This window comes from Terrapene carolina, unplaced genomic scaffold (genome assembly GCF_002925995.2).
Source record: "Terrapene carolina triunguis isolate 2854851 unplaced genomic scaffold, T_m_triunguis-2.0 Scaffold786, whole genome shotgun sequence".
NCBI classification, from domain to species: domain Eukaryota; kingdom Metazoa; phylum Chordata; order Testudines; family Emydidae; genus Terrapene; species Terrapene triunguis.
This window is the reverse complement of record NW_020665137.1, coordinates 245,465-263,133: the sequence shown is the minus strand read 5'-3', so window position 1 is coordinate 263,133 and position 17,669 is coordinate 245,465. Positions and strand designations below refer to the sequence as shown.

The window sequence follows — 17,669 nt, the reverse complement described above, 5'->3', positions numbered from 1 at the left end:
CTGGCCCTGTAGCCAGCTGCTTGGGCGGCCCTGGGATCAGCCACACGGGCCCCTGCAGAAGTCACGGAGGTCGCAGAAAGTCACGGAATCTGTGACTTCCGCAACCTCCGTGACAGACACGGAGCCCTAGTTATTATATATATAGCACCAGCAGTACACTTGGCACGTCACAAGCAGTGTTTGGTCACATTTTTAATTTAATATCAAATCTCACTGTATTTTTAGCACAATAAAACTTTTAGCAGCTTCAGTGGTGTAGTCAATTGTATAATATGCCTTTAAAATGTAATACATTTGCTTATTCTCAAAGCTATTTTAATTAATTAATTTTATCATTAATTATAGTTAAAAGAATTATTTCCTTTGATTACCTTAGGTCCATTTTTATATAACCACAAACCCCTAATTAATTTGCACACTCTGATATGTGAATGTCAGCCAAGAAGAGCATGATTTCTCTCATGATTTCCTGTAATATCAATGAGAAACCTACATGAAGGCCTTTGATTTATTTCAAAGCACAGACACTGTAGTGAACATAACTACAGATTTCCTTCAGAGACCGGATATCCACTGACCATGTAGCACAACTGAAACAGCAATAACAAGTTCACAAAGGCCTCTAAGGGTATGTCTACACTACAAGAGTAGTTCGATTTTACTTAAATCGAATTAGTGGAACCGATATTACAAAATCGAATGTGTGTATCCACACTAAGAACAGTAATTCGACTTTGTGAGTCCACACTAACGGGGCAAGTGTCAACATTGGAAGCGGTGCACTGTGGGCAGCTATCCCACAGTTCCTGCAGTCCCTGCTGCCCATTGGAATTCTGGGTCGAGCCCCCAATGCCTGCTGGGGAAAAAAATGTGTTGAGGGTGGTTTTGGGTTACTGTCGTCATTCAACCGTCACTCCCGCCCTCCCTCCCTGAAAGTGCCGGCGGGCAATCAGTTCGCGCACTTTTCTGGTGAGTGACAGCGCGGACGCCACAGCACTGCGAGCATGGAGCCCGCTGCGATCATCGCTGCAGTTATGGCTGTTGTCAACACCTCGCACCTTATCATCCACCTTTTTCAGAGGCAGATGCTGAGAAATCGGGCGAGGAGGCTACGGCAGCGCGTTGAGGACATTAAGTCTGAGAGGGGCACAGACCTCTCACAAAGCACGGGACCCCGCGCCGTGAACATCATGGTGGCAATGGGTCATGTTGATGCTGTGGAACAGTGATTCTGGGCCTGGGAAACAGGCACGGACTGGTGGGACTGCATAGTGCTGCAGGTCTGGGATGAATCACAGTGGCTGCGAAACTTTCGCATGCGTAAGGGAACTTTCCTGGAACTTTGTGAGTTGCTGTCCTCTGCCCTGAAACGCAAGGACACCCGGATGCGAGCAGCCCTGACTGTCCAGAAGCGAGTGGCCATAGCTCTCTGGAAGCTTGCAATGCCAGACAGCTACCGGTCAGTCGCGAACCACTTTGGCATGGGCAAATCTACCGTGGGGGTTGCTGTGATGCAAGTAGCCAACGCAATCGTTGACCTACTGCTCTCAAAGGTAGTGACCCTGGGAAACGTGCAGGTCATCATAGATGGCTTCACCGCGATGGGATTCCCAAACTGCGGTGGGGCTATAGATGGAACTCAAATCCCTATCCTGGTACCGGACCACCAAGCCAGCCAGTACATTAACAGAAAGGGCTAATTTTCAATGGTGCTGCAAGCACTGGTGGACCATAGCGGACGTTTTACCAACATCAACGTCGGATGGCCGGGCAAGGTTCATGACGCTCGTGTTTTCAGGAACTCTGGTCTGTTTAGACGGCTGCAGGAAGGTATTTACTTCCCGGACCACAAAATAACTGTTGGGGATGTGGAGATGCCTATAGTGATCCTCGGGGACCCAGCCTACCCGCTAATGCCCTGGCTCATGAAGCCCTATACAGGCGCCCTGGACAGTGAAAAAGAACTCTTCAACTACCGTGTGAGCAAGTGCAGAATGGTGGTTGAGTTAGGGTGACCAGACAGCAAGTGTGAAAAATCGGGACAGGGGAGGGGGGTAATAGGCACCTATATAAGACAAAGCCCCAAATATCGGGACTGTCCCTATAAAATCGGGACATCTGGTCACCCTAGGTGGAGTGTGCTTTTGGACGTCTCAAGGGGAAATGGAGAAGCTTACTGACTCGCTCTGATCTCAGCGAAACCAATATCCCCATTGTTATTGCAGCTTGCTGTGTGCTCCACAATCTCTGTGAGAGCAAGGGGGAGACGTTTATGGCGGGGTGGGAGGTTGAGGCACATCGCCTGGCTGCTGATTACGCCCAGCCAGACAGCCGGGTGATTAGAAGAGCCCAGCGGGACACGCTGTGCATCCGGGAGGCTTTGAAAGCTAGGTTCCACAGTGAGCAGGGTAACCTGTGACTATTAAGTTTGTTTAAAGAGAAGCTGAACCTGCCCCCGTTTCTTTACCCAGTTAATGTTGACTATCCTCTCCAGTTACATACCCCCTTCACCCCGTTGCCCCCCTTCCAACACACCTTTAAAAATAAAATAAATGGAACTTTGTTCATTAACACCGTTTTCTTTATTAAGGGTTTCGTGGTAAAGGGTTGAAACTGGGACGCAGACTGTGGTGGGGAGCGGGCGTAGTGATGGAAAGGACGCTTCTAAACTCGAGGAATGACAAGCTCCTGCTCCTAGAGCGGTCCGCAGTGGTGGACTGGTTGTTTCAACGGAGCCTGCCACCCCTCCTTTTCGGGACTCTGTGTGTGGGGGCTATGTGACTTTGTGGCGGGGGAGGACGGTTACAGATCCCCTGCTGCGTGGCTCTGTCATCCAGGCTAAGGACCGCTGCATAAGATCTGTAACCGCCCTCCCCCGCAACAAACTCACATAGCCCCCCCCACACAGAACATGAAAACCACCTCCCAGACTGACCAGGGTGCCTAGTGACTGCAATGTGTGTGTAACCTTCTGCTGAACCTGCCCCCGTGTCTGTACCCTGGTAAAGGTGACTGTCCTCTCCAATTACCAACCCCTTTCCCCCCTTCAAACACACTCTCCTCTAAAAGAACATGACTGAAACAGTAATTAACAGAAACATATCTTTTATTAACAACTACACAGTTAGGGGATGACACTGGGACGGTGGCTTGGGTGAGGTGCTTTTGGAGTGAAGGAAAGGACTTATCAAATCTTTGGGAATGAGAGCCTTCTGGTACTTGAGCAGTCTGCAGGGGTGGAGTGACTGTTTTCACGGCCCCTGCCGCCCCTCCTTCTTGGGACTTTGGGTGAGGGGTGGATGGGACTTTGTGGAGGGGGAGGGCGGTTAGAGATAGACTGCAGCGGGGCTCTGTCCTCCTGCCTCCGGTCCTGCAGAACATCTACAAGGTGCCGGAGCGTGTCCATTTGCTCCCTCATTAGTCCATTTGCTCCCTCATTTGAGTCACCTGCTGGTCTTCCTGCCGCTACCTGTCCTCCCGTTCGCTGTGTGATCGCTGGTATTGCGACATGTTCTCCCTCCACTGGGTCTGCTGTGCCGCCTCGGCTCGGGAGCAGCCCATAAGTTCTGAGAACATCTCGTCCTGTGTCCTTCTCTTTCACCGCCTAATCTGTGCCAGCCTCTGGGAGGGGGATGCTGGGGTAGGTCGGGAGACACTCGCAGCTGTGGGATGGGAAAAAGGGAGTGAATTTCTCACAAAGATACATTTTTGTGAACAATGAATATAGTCTTTCTCTGTGAACAACACCATGCACAGCACCTATCACATGCGCACTCAGGATAAGGTCGAATTTTCGGCCTTCCCATTCAGTGCCTGGGGTCTTGGAGTACAGATCACACAAGCGGGGCAGGACAGCGGAATTCGGGTAGCAGGCAGACATGGTAAGCCGTAGACTTTTGGCTGCTGAAAGCTTAATTTATAGCAGTGCCCTCCTTTCACGTTCAAAGCAATGCCCCTAGCATTGGCCAGTTCCTGCTGCCGGCAATCTGGCCAGCATGAACTCTGCCCTTGTCCCACCCCCCTCGTGGCTGTCCCCGGGAAAGATCCCTGTATGCTGCCCCTGTCCCGCCTCCACCGCGTGGCTGTAAACTGCCGGTTACAGTTATGTAAAGGAACAGGCAATCAGTCCCAATACTAACATTCCCCTAATTTAAAGCAGGTCACTATGAGTGATATCACTCTGATGAGGATTTCGGACACAGAGAAAGACCGCATGCTGCGTGAATGCCAGCAAAAACCAGGGCCGTATGCCGCCATGCTGTGCGAGGCACTGATCCCGGAGTACTTGCTGCTAGCCTGGCATGGAAAAGTTTCCTACCATGGAGGACGCAATAAGGCTGCTCTCCCCAGGAACCTGATGCAAAGGCTTTCAAATTACCTCCAGGAGAGCTTCGTGGAGATGTCCCAGGAGGATTTCTGCTCTATCCCCGGACATATTGACATAATTTTCCAGGAGCTGCACTGGCAAGGACTAAAAAGTAGAGCGCCTAGGGCAAACTAATCATGAAAAAACGGACATTTTGAAATACTTTTGCAGTAGTTGCACTGCCAAGGACTAAAAAGTAAAGCGCCTAGGGCAAACTAATCATGAAAAACCCATTGTTAATATTCCATTCCTGTTCTGTTCAAAATAAATGTTTACATGTTTAAAACACTTACCGACTGATCCTTCCCCTGCTTCAGGGTCAGGGTTAACGCCTTGGGAGGGTTGGTAGGGGATCTCCGTGAGGGTGATGAAGAGATCCTGGCTGTCGGGGAAATCAGCATTGTAAGCGCTGTCAACTGCCTCGTCCTCCTCATCTCCTTCCTCATCTTCCCCGTCCGCGAACATCTCCGAGGAAGCGGCCGTCGATAATACCCCATCGTCAGAGTCCACGGTCAGTGGTGGGGTAGTGGTGGCGGCAGCACCTAGAATGGAATGCAGTGCCTCATAGAAACAGCATGTCTGGGGTTGGGATCCGGAGCATCCGTTTGACACTTTGGTCTTCTGGTAGCCTTGTCACAGGTCCTTGATTTTCACGCGGCACTGCGTTGCATCCCGGCTGTATCCTCTCTCCGTCATGGCTTTTGAGATCTTCTCGTAGATCTTCGCATTCCGTTTTTTCAATCGCAGCTCCAAAAGCACGGACTCATCGCCCCACACAGCGATCAGATCCAAGACTTCCCGATTAGTCCATGCTGGGGCCCTCTTTCTATTCTGCGATTGCATGGTCACCTCTGCTGGAGAGCTCTGCATCGTTGCCAGTGCTGCTGAGCGCGCCACGATGTCCAAACAGGAAATGAGATTCAAACTGGCCAAACAGGAAAAGGAATTCAAATTTTCCCGGGGCTTTTCCTGTTCCTGTGTGGCTGGTCAGAACATCCAAGCTCGGACTGCTGTCCAGAGCGTCAACAGAGTGGTGCACTGTGGGATAGCTCCCGGAGCTATTAGCGTCGAATTCCATCTACACCTACCCTAATTCAACATGGCCATGTTGAATTTAGCGCTACTCCCCTCATCGGGGAGGAGTACAGAAATCGATTTAAAGAGACCTCTATGTCGAACTAAATAGCTTCGTTGTGTGGACGGGTGCAGGGTTAATTCGATTTAACGCTGCTAAATTCGACATAACCTCCTAGTGTAGACCAGGCCTAAGTTACTACTTTCCTTTGTGTGATGTATCATTTGCAATACCTTGTTCATGAAGACTTGGCTCTGAAAGGCAACCAATCAAGCAATTTTACACTAAGATCTATCTGAAGGATGAAAACTCCCGTGGGAAATGTTCCATAGAATCTCTGCAGTGGACAGGATCTATGTCTGAGCTCCCTTATCTAATATTGTAGTCATCTAGGCCAACATATTACATATTTGAATATATTTAACCTGTTTGCCTAAAAGTCGGGCACTTCAAACCACATTTAGGCACGTAAATAACAATGGAACTGATTTTCACCCACAAACCCCTTTGAGGTCAGTGAGAATCACAGATACTCAGTACTTACAAAAAGTGACCTGATTTTCAAAGGCGCTAAATGCCTGCAGTTCCCATCAGCTTCAGTGGTAGTTTGTGGATGGAAAGCAGGCCTAATGAGAAAAAAAAATGCACATACAATATATGTACCAAGGACTCAGGTTCAAAGAAATTTGCATCAATATATAGGTTCAGGGCTTTTTTTTAATTTTGTAGTATTTTGTTTTATCCCTGGGTTTGGGACAATATTAGTTTCTCATGTACTGGGAAGAAAAGGGTGCTGAAATTTTTTTATTCGATGCCTGGGCAACCTTAATATTCTGGAATTTCCTAACTTCTAAGTATTTGACTTCATAACATTAATTTTCTTTTAACATAGAGGGGTTTTGTAATTTAATAGTATATAGCAAAAAGAATATGTGGAAAATGTAATTAAACACAGAAAATAAAATATTATAACCACATTTTTAAAACTGCAGTTTATACAAACATTGCATAATTCTTTATAAGCCTAAACTTACACACTGATTTGTGTATTTCATTTTATCTGCTCACACAATTAAAAGCAAAACATGATTCTATTAAATAAAAAAAACAAAATCAAACCAAAAAACCAACACAAGACAAGAGGGTGGTTTAAATACGCAGCGTGAAGAGATATTCAAATGTAGAAGGGCAAATGCAATTCGGTCTGCAAGGACACAGTTCAATAAAATGATGTCCTGCTTCTCTTTTGTGAAAAATATATCCAAGGCTACAGAGTGCATTGTAAAAATTAATTGGTGGTGATCTTCCTTGATTTTGTTCTGTGAATGCTTGGACTTATTTTTATTGTTTTTAAGTACAAAATCCTGCTTTTTTCGATATTATGTTCTGCTCTGGGAGGTATTTGGAGGCGGGGTGTAGAAGAGGGGGGGTGGGAGGTATTTGGGGGGGCAGCTGAAGAGCGGAGCTGCCCGAGCGCTACTGGCTTCAGGGTTTGCCGGGCAGCCCCCAGATCTCCAGACCCTGTGCCCCCAGCCGGGCGCTTCCCCTCCCGGGCTCCGGCTGCGCTGGGGAAGCGCCCGGCCGGGGGTGCAGGATCTGGAGATCTGGGGACTGCCCGGCAAACCGTGAAGCCGGTAGTGCTCAGGCAGCTTCGCGTGGCTGGGAGGGAGGAGGGGGAATGCGGGGCATTCAGGGGAGGGGGCGGAGTTGGGGCAGGGACTTTGGGGAAGGGGCGGGGCGGGGAAGGGGCAGAGTTGGGGTGGGGGTGGGGTGGAGTTGGGGCGGGGAAGAGGTGGGGCCAGGGCCCCGTGGAGTGTCCTCCTTTTTTAAGGTTTAAATATGGTAACCCTATTTCACCTTTCCCTTTCAGATCTTTCTCGCTCAGAGTGTACACCTGGAAAAAAAATCTGAGTCCCAGGAATTCCGCTTAGGTGTCTGCAGGGCCAGGTGGGCCCTGAAATCCGGCAGCTGGGAGGCCACTTGTAGTGGTTTGTAGCCTCGCTCCCCTGCCTTCTTCTAGGAGGCACCATGAGAGCACCTGACACTGCTTCAAAAGGAGAGAGAAGCTGCCAAGGCCAAGGAGGAACGGCCAGGCAAGGAGTTGTTGAGAGATGCCTGGAGCTCCTGCCTCTCAGCTTTGCCTGGGATCACAGTGCCCTGAGTGACATGGCAAACACAGGGCTCGTTCTGTCAGCCTCAGTGTGGAAACCAGCCCCAGTGGAGCCCACGGAGAGTGCAGGGTCAGGCACGTGCAGGTAATATGATGGCCTTAAGGTGCAAAAGGCTGCTGTGAAGGAGAATGTCAGTCTGCCTACTGGCCCAGAAAGACCCTGCCTAAAGGCTGGGTAGATAGATCAGTGGCCCAGTTCCTTTCTAGCACCTTGGGGAGAAAGGAGAGAAGATGTGGGTTGGAGAGATGAGGATTTTGGCTCAGGCCAATTTGATGAGAAAAGCCCCTCCTGTAAGCAATATCCAGCTCCCCCAGCCCTGATTCCTCCTCCGTCCTGGCCTAAATGAACTTCCCATCACCCACAGAAAGAGATCCTGTGCTCTGGTAAAGAGGTCCCCATTGCTTGGAGGCACATTTATGGTTCTCTGCAATTTCCAAGCCACCCTCTCCCTGTCATGGCAGAAACAGACAGAAGCCAAGAGGCAGAAGATCATCTGGGAGTGGGAAGAGCCGCCTGGGTTTGTGAAGGGATTGGGGCCGGAGCTGTTCCTGCTGGAAGAGCTAGCCAGAGCCACTGTGAAGAGAAGGGATGAGGGTGTCTCCAAACTCTCCTGGGAGATTTCCCTGTCCAACGAGAGGGGTGGAGAGAAGGCCAATAGCCATTGACCCAGTCCCTGAGTGTCAGACTGTTTTATTGCCATGATAATATGCAGCGTTTCTATGGGAGCTTCTCAGCCCTAGTCCCCAAAGCATTTCACAAGGTGGGCTCAGTGGCATTATCCCTATGTTACAAAGGGGGAAAGAGTAGTTACTGTCACTCACACACCATGACAGTCCTTGTTGTCCAATCAGGCAGCCAGATTGGACTCCATAGGGAAGGAATGTCCTCTTTTCCTGAAATCCTGGGCGCCTTTACAATGCCTTGCTGAAGTAGCTTCCACCTGGGCCACTCACAACTAGCCTTCCAGCATGCAAGATACACCCTGAGTGTCTGTGTGTAACTGCAGCCTGCCATCCACACTTGGGTTACACTCCGTCTCTCCCCAGCCCTGGTTATCCCCCAATACACCCCCAGTCCCAGATTTCTGAGAAATGCAGCTCCTGGACAGTACACAATATTTGAAGGCCAATAAACCTTTAGGAGAATAATATGTAAGATTATTTCAAATAGTTATTCAGAAACATCAGTTTAAACATACTGGCTTATAAAGCGTTATATATAGTTTATCAACTACAAAGAGATTTTATATGCGTACAGGTAATGAGGCATAACAATCATAATTGTCTACAAGAAAAATAAAGATCAAATGCTTACTAATACATACTTAAGAAACTATCTTAGTTTCAAAGCAAAGTTTTCTAAACACATGCTTCAGTCATCTGACCAAACTCCTTAGGGCAGGATCCCTCCATCAAAGTTAAACAGTTGTGTCATTTTGTCTTCTCAGGAGAAGACAATAGGCAGGAAGAGATGTGTTTTATGGGTGTCTGCCCCTTCTGTCCCTGGGGGAACCTGGTGACTAACAATTGCTTTGCAGTGGGAAGAAAAGCTTAAATGTGATGCCCCAAATTCGTTTGGACCACAGAACAGTGACTGAGGTCATGTCAGGTCTTGAGGAAATCTGCTAAATTAACCTGCCCACTATATATGGGCTATTTTCTTTTATTTTAAAAATAGTTATAGTTTTACATCAGGATAGCTAATACAAGTTAGCTAACTCCATGGAAAATCCTAGTGGAATCAAGACTTAACGTCCGTGTACCTAGTTGCGTTCACTCCTGGTTCCCCCACCCGGAGTTGATTGACATTCCTGTTGGAGGGATGCACACTTCCATGACATAGGATAAAGAAGTTGATGAAAAAGACTGTGTTAGTCACTCCAAGGAAGGCTGAGATGCACAAGGGAAAAGCACACAACTCAGTTGGCGGAAGTGAAAGAAAATGGTGACACACAAATGCTGCCTTAAAGCTCACTATGTGGACATCAGTAAAAGGAAAACAAAATCTTTTCTCAGCCCTACACAAAGCTTTGGTGTTTATCTCCTCTTGCAGCTTCCTTAGTGATAAATAAGGGCTACTCCTGGGGGAATTCTGTGCCACTGAGCGTATGCAGAATTCATGTCCCCCGCAGATTTCTTTGCTTCCCTGCAGAAAAATGACTTTCTGACAGGGAAGCTGCAAAAGCAGTCACGCACCACCCCCTAGCTGTGCAGGTACATCGTTTCAGGCACCCAGAGCAGCTGGTGGAGAGGTAAATCACCACAGGGCTGGGGACACCCCAACCAATGGCTGCTAGCCTGAGCTGGGATCAGCTGCTAGTCCCGGCTGGGCTGGAGGCAAGAGAGGATGGGACTTCCTCTTCCCCTCAGGGCTGGCTCCAGGCACCAGACAAGAAAGCACGTGCCTGGGATGGCACATTGTAAGGGGCGGTATTCCGGCCAACCTTGGGGCTGCACATTTTTTTTTTTTTTGCTCTGGCAGCCCAGTCCGCAGCTCCGGAGCCCCCGGCCGGCTCCCCGCGCTCCACCAGTCCCAGCCCAGCCCTGCAGGGGCTGTGCCGCTGGGCTCCCGAGGACGTGCCACTCCCCGCCACCTGCACCGTCCTCCGCCTCCCATGCCACTCTGAGCCCGGCCCAGCCGAGCTGCCTTTAAAGGAGCGGCTGAGCCAGCACCTTCTGCAGCCCCTGGGGGCTCTCGCCCGGCTGCGAGCGGGCTGCAGCTCCCCTCCACACGCTCCCTGTGGCTGCCATTTTTTTTTGCTTCAGCAGTCCAGCTGCCCTTTTTTTTTTTTTTTTTTCTTTGGGCGGCAAAAAAGCTTTTTCCGTCCCTTCTTCCCCTTCAAGGCGGGGCTGGGACCGTTCCCCACCCCCCCCCAGAAACTGCAGAAAACTCAGCAGCCCCCCCCCGCCCCCATCACTCCTCAGCTTCAGGGAGAGGGGACACTGTACACCCAACTTACATGCACCTGGACCTTCCATATCCAGACACCCCCGCCAAGCCTCACCCTGTACACCCAGAACCCCCCTAGCCCTTCATACCCAAACCCCATCCCACTGAACCTCAACCCCTGCATTTGCAGCCCCCCTGCCTCCAGACCCCAACCCCTGCACCCAGAACACCCCCCACTGAGCTCCCTGCACTCAACCCCCCCCGCACCACCAAGTCCCCACATCCACATCCCCATGCCACTGACCCCCAACTAACTGCACCCAGACCCCCACCAAGCCCCACTCCCCCAGCACCCAGAACCCCCCTGCTGAGACCCCCACACCCCTCCACTGAGCCCCAACCACTTTCATCTGGAAGCACTTGCAGAGTCCCATTACCCTTGCACCTGGAATCCCCCCAACAAGTCTCTGTGCATCCAGATCCCCCCCCCACATCCACATCCCCCACTGAACTGCCTGTCCCACATAGAATCCTCTCACCTCACATCTGGATCCCCACACACTGAGCCCTCCATACTTGGTTCCTGCCTGGTTGAGCCTGCCTGCCCCACACCTGGTGCTCCTGGCACAGAGGGGCAGGGCTCCAGGGTGTTTCTGGGGCAGGCCTTGTGCTGGGTCAGGGTTGGGCGCAGTCTCACCACTGATTCCATGTCCCAGGGGTGGAGGGTGGGGAGGCTGCAGGGTGGCTTGTGCTCCCCACTGCCAGGCTGGAGCCTCTGCATTTATTTATTTATTTCTGCAGAATTTTAAAATATTGTGCGTAGAATTTTTAATTTTTGGCACAGAATTTTTAATTTTTTGGCGCAGAATGCCCTCAGGAGTAATAAGGGCTGAGCTGGGCATATTGCTGCTCTACTCCTTGGGCTTTCCCCCTCGGCAGCTGAGGTCAGTGAGTCACTGCCAGACAGTGGGGAATTTGATGTTAGTTGCCATTCAGTCAAGGAGTCCGAGCAGTTCTGGGAGAAGATTGTGGAGAAGCCCCCGTGGAGCAGGTGTGGGCGGGATTTGTCGCCATCCACGTGTAGCGCAGTTGTCCAGAGGGTGGCGTATCCGAGAGGCAACACACTGGCGACAACGTAGAGCAGGCATGCTGGTGGAGAGTGCTCAGGAAGCAAGGGAACAGGGAACGGGGGTGGCCAGGCAGTCACCAGCCTCAGAAGTGAAAGGAGTGGAGGGTTCCTGCCCCATGGATGGGGAGAGCAGTGGACCCAGGGTAGCATAGCGAGCCTGGAGGAGCTAGTGCAGATGAGTGAGGAAAGCAGTGCAGTAGGCACGGGAGTACAGTCAGGCGAGGCAATTGGTGAAGTGCTGGCCAGGGTAACAGGGCCTGGACGATCCCCATGTGAGCAGGAACAAGGTGACGGGGCCCAGCTGGGTTGAGAGATGCCTGGCCCCACGATGAACAGGCGGGAGGAGAGCAGAGTCACTGGGGAGACTTTTGTGAAGGTTTCCTGAAGGAAGAGGCAGGAAAGAAAGCATTCTGGAGTTGTTAATGTCCCCTTGGGGCCTGCAGCAGCTGGTGGGAGAGGGAGGCATGGGAGAAACCACATCTCCCATGATCCCTTGGTGCCTGCAACAGCTGGTGGGAAATAGAGATGGGGAGACCCTACATCTCCCATAATGCATTGGCTCACTCCCCTCTCCCCGCCCACCCCACTTCTCATTGTAGGGGCAGCCTCACCCAATTACTGAACTTGTGGCCCTGGGATTTCCCCTCCCCTGCCCTGAGCCCCCCAGACTCCATAGGGTTTGCAAGTGGGGTGACTTTGGGGGTTGAGGTCAGGGGAAGATGGGAAGGTTTTTGGGAGGAGGGGCATGGGGGGTTACAGGTGGGGGGGCTGGGGAGGAACCCAGGATGTGAAGGTGGCCACACACATGTTCCCAGAAAGCCTGGGGAGATAGGGCGGGGGAGGTAACATCTGTTATTGGAACAACTTCTCCTGGGGAGAGAGACAAGTTTTTGACCCCGGCAGGGCTCTTCTTCAGGCCTGGAAGAGGTACTCAGGGCTGCCAAGCCGAAGGGGGCACTTGGGACCTTACCAGACTGGCTCAGTGAAGGTGGGGGCTTGACAGAGCAATACAGACGCTCTCCAGAGCACGGAGCAGCATCCGCCCATGCAGCCAGGCAATGAGCATTTCCCAAAGCCTGGAGCTGAGGGGGAGGCGGCAGCTGCTGTTCCAGCTCCTCAGGGACAGGCCTTGTCAGCCAACAGACACTTCTTACTCACCACAGCTAAGGGTGTTGGGTTCCTCCGGTAGGGGTGTGGAGCAGCCGTTCGTTTTCCTGTTCACACTCCTCTGCGGTGTGAAAATCGGGGAGGGGAGGCAGAAGCCCCACTTCCCTCCCTAAATGACGTCCAGTGGGGGAAGCCAGGACAACAGGGTGGGGCGGCAAGTGGCCAGACTCTTGCCGCCAGGGTCTAGTCTAGCTCAGGGTCCAGCTCAAGTTACTTCCCGCGCCACTGGCCCCCAGTCCCCTTCCGCCACCAGGTCAACCCGGGCACTAAGGCAGGAACGGGGTGAGGAAGCAAGTCAAACTGAGCAAGGCAGATAAAAGCGAGTCTTGGCTTCATGGGTCACTCACAATGACCTCCTTTTTGTTTGCCACGGCTGCAAAAACATCCCGGACAGAGAAGCAGGAGGCCAAAAGGCTACTATGCAGCTGCCAAAGTAGCTCAGTTGGGCGAGCGTTAGACTAAAGGTCCCTGGTTCAATCCCAGGCTTTGGTAGGCCCTTTCCTCCCTCTTTGTGCAGGGGTGGCTTGTTTTCTGAGAGTGCAGCCGCACCTTTACCTCATGCGGGTCCCTTATTTTTAGCTCCCCTGCAGGAGAACAGAGCGTGGGCTTCTGCCCCTAGTTGGCCCACCTGACCTTTAACAATGAGGGATGGGAGCTGTCTTTCCCACATGACTTATTGGTCAACCCAATCTGGCAGGAAGAGAGTGAGGCAGGGTGGCCCTCGGAGATGGTGCCAGAGGGAGCAGGGACTGGGGACGAAAGCTCCTCTGCACAGCTAAGCGAGGGCAGTACTGCAGAAGGGGCATCTTTGAAAGTGGCCACATGGAACGTGGCAGGGATTCGGGGGCCCAGGAGGAGGCGCTTGATGTTGAGTGCCATAGAGCAGCTGGACTTGGACATGGTGGGTGTTCAGGAAATGCACATTAATGGCTTTAGGGTAGCTTGATGGGCAGAGGGTGATTGGAGGAAGGGCCTGTCTTTCTGGTCCTCCAGGCCAGAGAAGAATGATGGGGCTGGAGTCTTGTTCTTCACATTCGTGGTGCGAATACAGAAGGTACAGGGAGGGCATTGCTTGTGGACTGTGTGCTCCATGGCACTGGTTACCACTACATTAGTGTTTATGGTCCCCAGTTAAGGCGTGAAAGGAAATATCTATGTTAGGAACTGGCTCCCTTCCTCTGGGAGGAGAGGGGGATTTTAATTGTGTCAGCCAGCCTGAGGACCACTGGTTCCATTTTCCCAACTATCAGAGGAAATGTTTTTACAATGAGCACTACCTGGCGCAGGTCTGTAGCGAGGTCGGCTTACAGGACGTGTTTCTTCGTAGTGGAACCATTGGAGGGCGGGCGGTAGCCTCCTATTCCTCTGACCCGAGCTCACACCAGCCGCAGATGGGGTACACCTTTCTGCGGGGACAGGCCAGGAGTCGCATTGACCGGATTTACGTGAAGGAGAGCACGTCGACAGCCCAGTGCAGGGTGGTGCCAATGGATTGTTCAGATCATGCAGCTCTCACCGTGTGCTCAATATGGGCAATTCCCTGACCCACGGCAGAGGATATTGGAAGCTGAATATCCAGCGCCTGCAAGATAAAGGGGCAGGGCGGTGAGGCCTGGCGGTGTTGGCAGAATGGGAAAGCATCAGAGGGTTCTATGGCAACCAGGGGGTTGGTGGGAGACGGTGAGGGAGGAGTTGGCGGCTTTGTTCCAGCGGTCGGGCAAACACCGCAACATTAAAGAAACCAACATTGCCAAGTCCTGCAGCGTCGCCTGTGGGATTTCCACAAGACCATCCAGGCTGGGTAGCCAGTCGGTGTGTGACTGTGTGACCGGATCAAGCGACAGCTGGCCGAGTTCTGGGAGATGAGGCTGTAGCTCGCCAATATGAGCGGGACAACCGAGTGAAGGGAGGGGCAGCTTCCCCTGACATATTTGCACCCTGCAGGGAATGGAGACAAAGCAGGGGGATGCGGGGACTCAGGCCAGACCCGTGGATCTGGTAGAGCAGGACCTTAGTTGCTGGAGGAGGAGAGAGTCCTGTGAGAGGAAGCCGCTGGGGGAAGCAATAAGTGCAGTGTGCAAGCCAGCCAGATGAGAGTCACAGGGGTCCAGAAAAAGAAGCACCGGCAGGTCCCATGGTGTAATGGGCAGCACTCAGGACTTTGAATCCTGGAATCTGAGTTCAAATCTCAGTGGGACCTCCTGGAGATATGTTGGTTTGCTGCAAAGTCTTGGAGCTCAGGTGCTTAGCTACCCTGTCTCCGGGTGCACCAGCTTAAGTGTTTCTTCCATCCTGCTGGGTGACTGATGCCCACTGGAGATAAATCTTTGGTTCAACAGGATGGCTGCTATAGGTTGGGGTTCTAGAACTTAACAGTCTGGCTAGAGATTCCTGCTGGTTCATATGAGGGTTGTGTTTCTTGCTGCTTCACCTGATGCCCACAAGTCTGGTCCGTGTACCTGCAGCTGCCACCCTCTTCCTCTTGCCCACATGGCATTTAATGGAAGCAGTGCCAGGGCCAGGCTTAATAGTCAGGGACAGGCAGGAGGGAGGAAGAGTCCCAGCCTGGAGCCCAGCACACCTTTCCTCCTCTGGGCACCTAGAGCAGAGGCGGCTGGTGCTGACAGCTCCAAGGGAAGGCTTAAAAGCCACACAGCAACCGAGGGTGGGACAAGAAGAGGGGAGGACCATGGCTATGCATGGCCAGCAAACAGCCACAAAGACACCCAGCCAGTCTTCTCCCTGCTCCCTGGCATGCTAAACCCCCACAGAAGGACACCCAGAGACCAGCATTCGTTCTGCGGCCAGCATCACAAGGTGGTAGGAAAGCAGGGCCAGCCCTCTGGTGGGGCCTCTGACCGTTCCCACTCAACGGGCTCCTTTTGGCAGTGGGGCAGGAGATATTTCCCCAAGAGGCTTTTCCCCAGCTGCTGAGAAGCACAGAAGTACCCGGTGTTTGCTCTTGTGGTGGAAGGGGTAAATATGTTTAGGTGGCCTGGCTAGCTCAGCTGGCAGCACCTCTGGCTCTTAACCTGAAGGTTGAAGTTACAATTCCTTGTTTGGGTGCTTGGGGCTCCTCTTCAACAATACAACACAAACAATCTGCTTAACCCCCATCCAGTTACCTGGGGAAACTAACCCTGGCCACTGGGTGCCTCTAAGAGGTGATACTTTCCCCACTCACAACCACTGAGTGTAGAAAAGAAACTTTAATAAAAAGGAGGAAAATCACCTTGTATTAACTTGGGAAAACAGAATCAGGATTCATAACACAACACTATGAGCAACACACCCGCCCCACAGTGCGCTGGGCAGTGGCCTTTTGCCTCAGGGTCTTAAATCCAGAAATCAAAAGCTCCTTGGATGTACAGGAACCAAATGTGGGAGCTCTGGGGCTGGAGCACCCATGGGAAAAGAGGGGGTGCTCAGCACCCACCGGGGCGACCAGCTGTTGGCAGCCAGGGATCAACTGTTGTGCAGCTGCCTCGGCAGATGAGCTGTTTCCTAGGGGCAGCCTGGCGCAGCTGTGATCAGCTGTTTTGGGGGGCAGGCTCAGATCAGCTGTTTGCCATGGCAGGGGCTGCGTGAGTCCCACACACGCCCTAGGGTTTGGGGTGGGCAGGAGTGCGGGGCTATCAGCAGAGCACAGCCTGCCCCTGCTCACCGGGAACTGCCCTGCACCTCTTGGGCTGCTGGCCATGGCCTCCCTCTGTGGGGGTTCAGGCTCCACTCTGGCCAGAGCACCCATCAGGTGACCCAAGGGTGCCCGGCTCGCCTAGGGCTGGTGGGTGCAGGGGCGGTTTAGGGGGAGGAGAAGCCCTGACCCTGGCAGGAGCTGCAGCACTGAAGCCTCAACACCCCCCCCCCCCCCCCGCGCCGCCGGCCCGAGCCCCTCCCCCCCCCCCCCCCGCCTGTGCGGAGCGGGCCCGAGCCCGTCTCTCCCCCCCGTGCGGAGTCAGACGTGACTCTCAGCCAGCCAGTGAAACAGAAGGTTTATTAGACGACAGGAACATGGTCTACAACAGAGCTTTAGGTACAGAGACCGGGACCCCTCAGTCAGGTCCATCTTGAGGGTAGGGAGCCCAGACCCCGGTGCTGGGCGTCCCTCCATTTCCCCAGCTAGCTCCAAACTGAAAACCCCTCCAGCCCCTGCTCTGGTCTTTGTCTCTTTCCCGGGCCAGGAGTTCACCTGATCTCTTTGTTCTCCCACACCTTCAGCTGGCACCCACGAAAGCTTATGCTCCAATACATCTGTTAGTCTTGAAGGTGCCACAGGACTCTCTGTTGCTAAGGAAATTGCTTGTGTGACTTATGGTTAGCCAGTGGGGTAAAACCAACGTCCTGTCTCTTTGGCTGGTTTGGTGCCTTTAGAGTAAAGGAAACCCAGCCTTGGGCTACAACTGCACTGCTCTAAGCAATTTGTCCTGTATTGATACTCTCAGAAGTGTTCCACCAAAGGCAGCATCATTACAGCCGTGCAAAGCTCTTGGCCTGCCTCATGCCTTGTCAGGGAAGCGTGGCCATGCTGCCCAAGCCTGAGTCACGTCCGCAGCCTGGCCCGCCCCGACTGACAGAGCACAGAGCCACGTGAGTCAATGGCAGGTGGAGCCGGGAGCCTCGGCTCTTTTCCCTGACAGCCACACAGAGCTGCCTAGCGTCCTCAGAGCCTCCCTGGTGTTCTCCCGCAGCAGCTGCCTGTCGGTGTGGATGGGAAAAGGGGACGAGGAAGCACTGCTGCCTCAGGCCAGGACAGGAGGCCCTCACCACACCCAGGCCTGCCTCTTGCCTTCAGCCCAGGTAGCCAGAGGTGCCGGGGAGCTCCCTGGCAGGCCGCCACCTCAGCCACCTCTTGCCTCATGGCCTAGGCTCTTG

General features: G+C 52.7%; 1 non-coding gene across 1 annotated transcript; it reads left to right on the top strand.

Annotated features, from left to right (window-relative positions):
- Positions 1-14,925: 14,925 nt before the first annotated feature.
- On the top strand, positions 14,926-14,997 carry TRNAQ-UUG. Its single transcript has one exon. It is a non-coding gene; the product is annotated as a tRNA-Gln (tRNA).
- Positions 14,998-17,669: the final 2,672 nt, after the last annotated feature.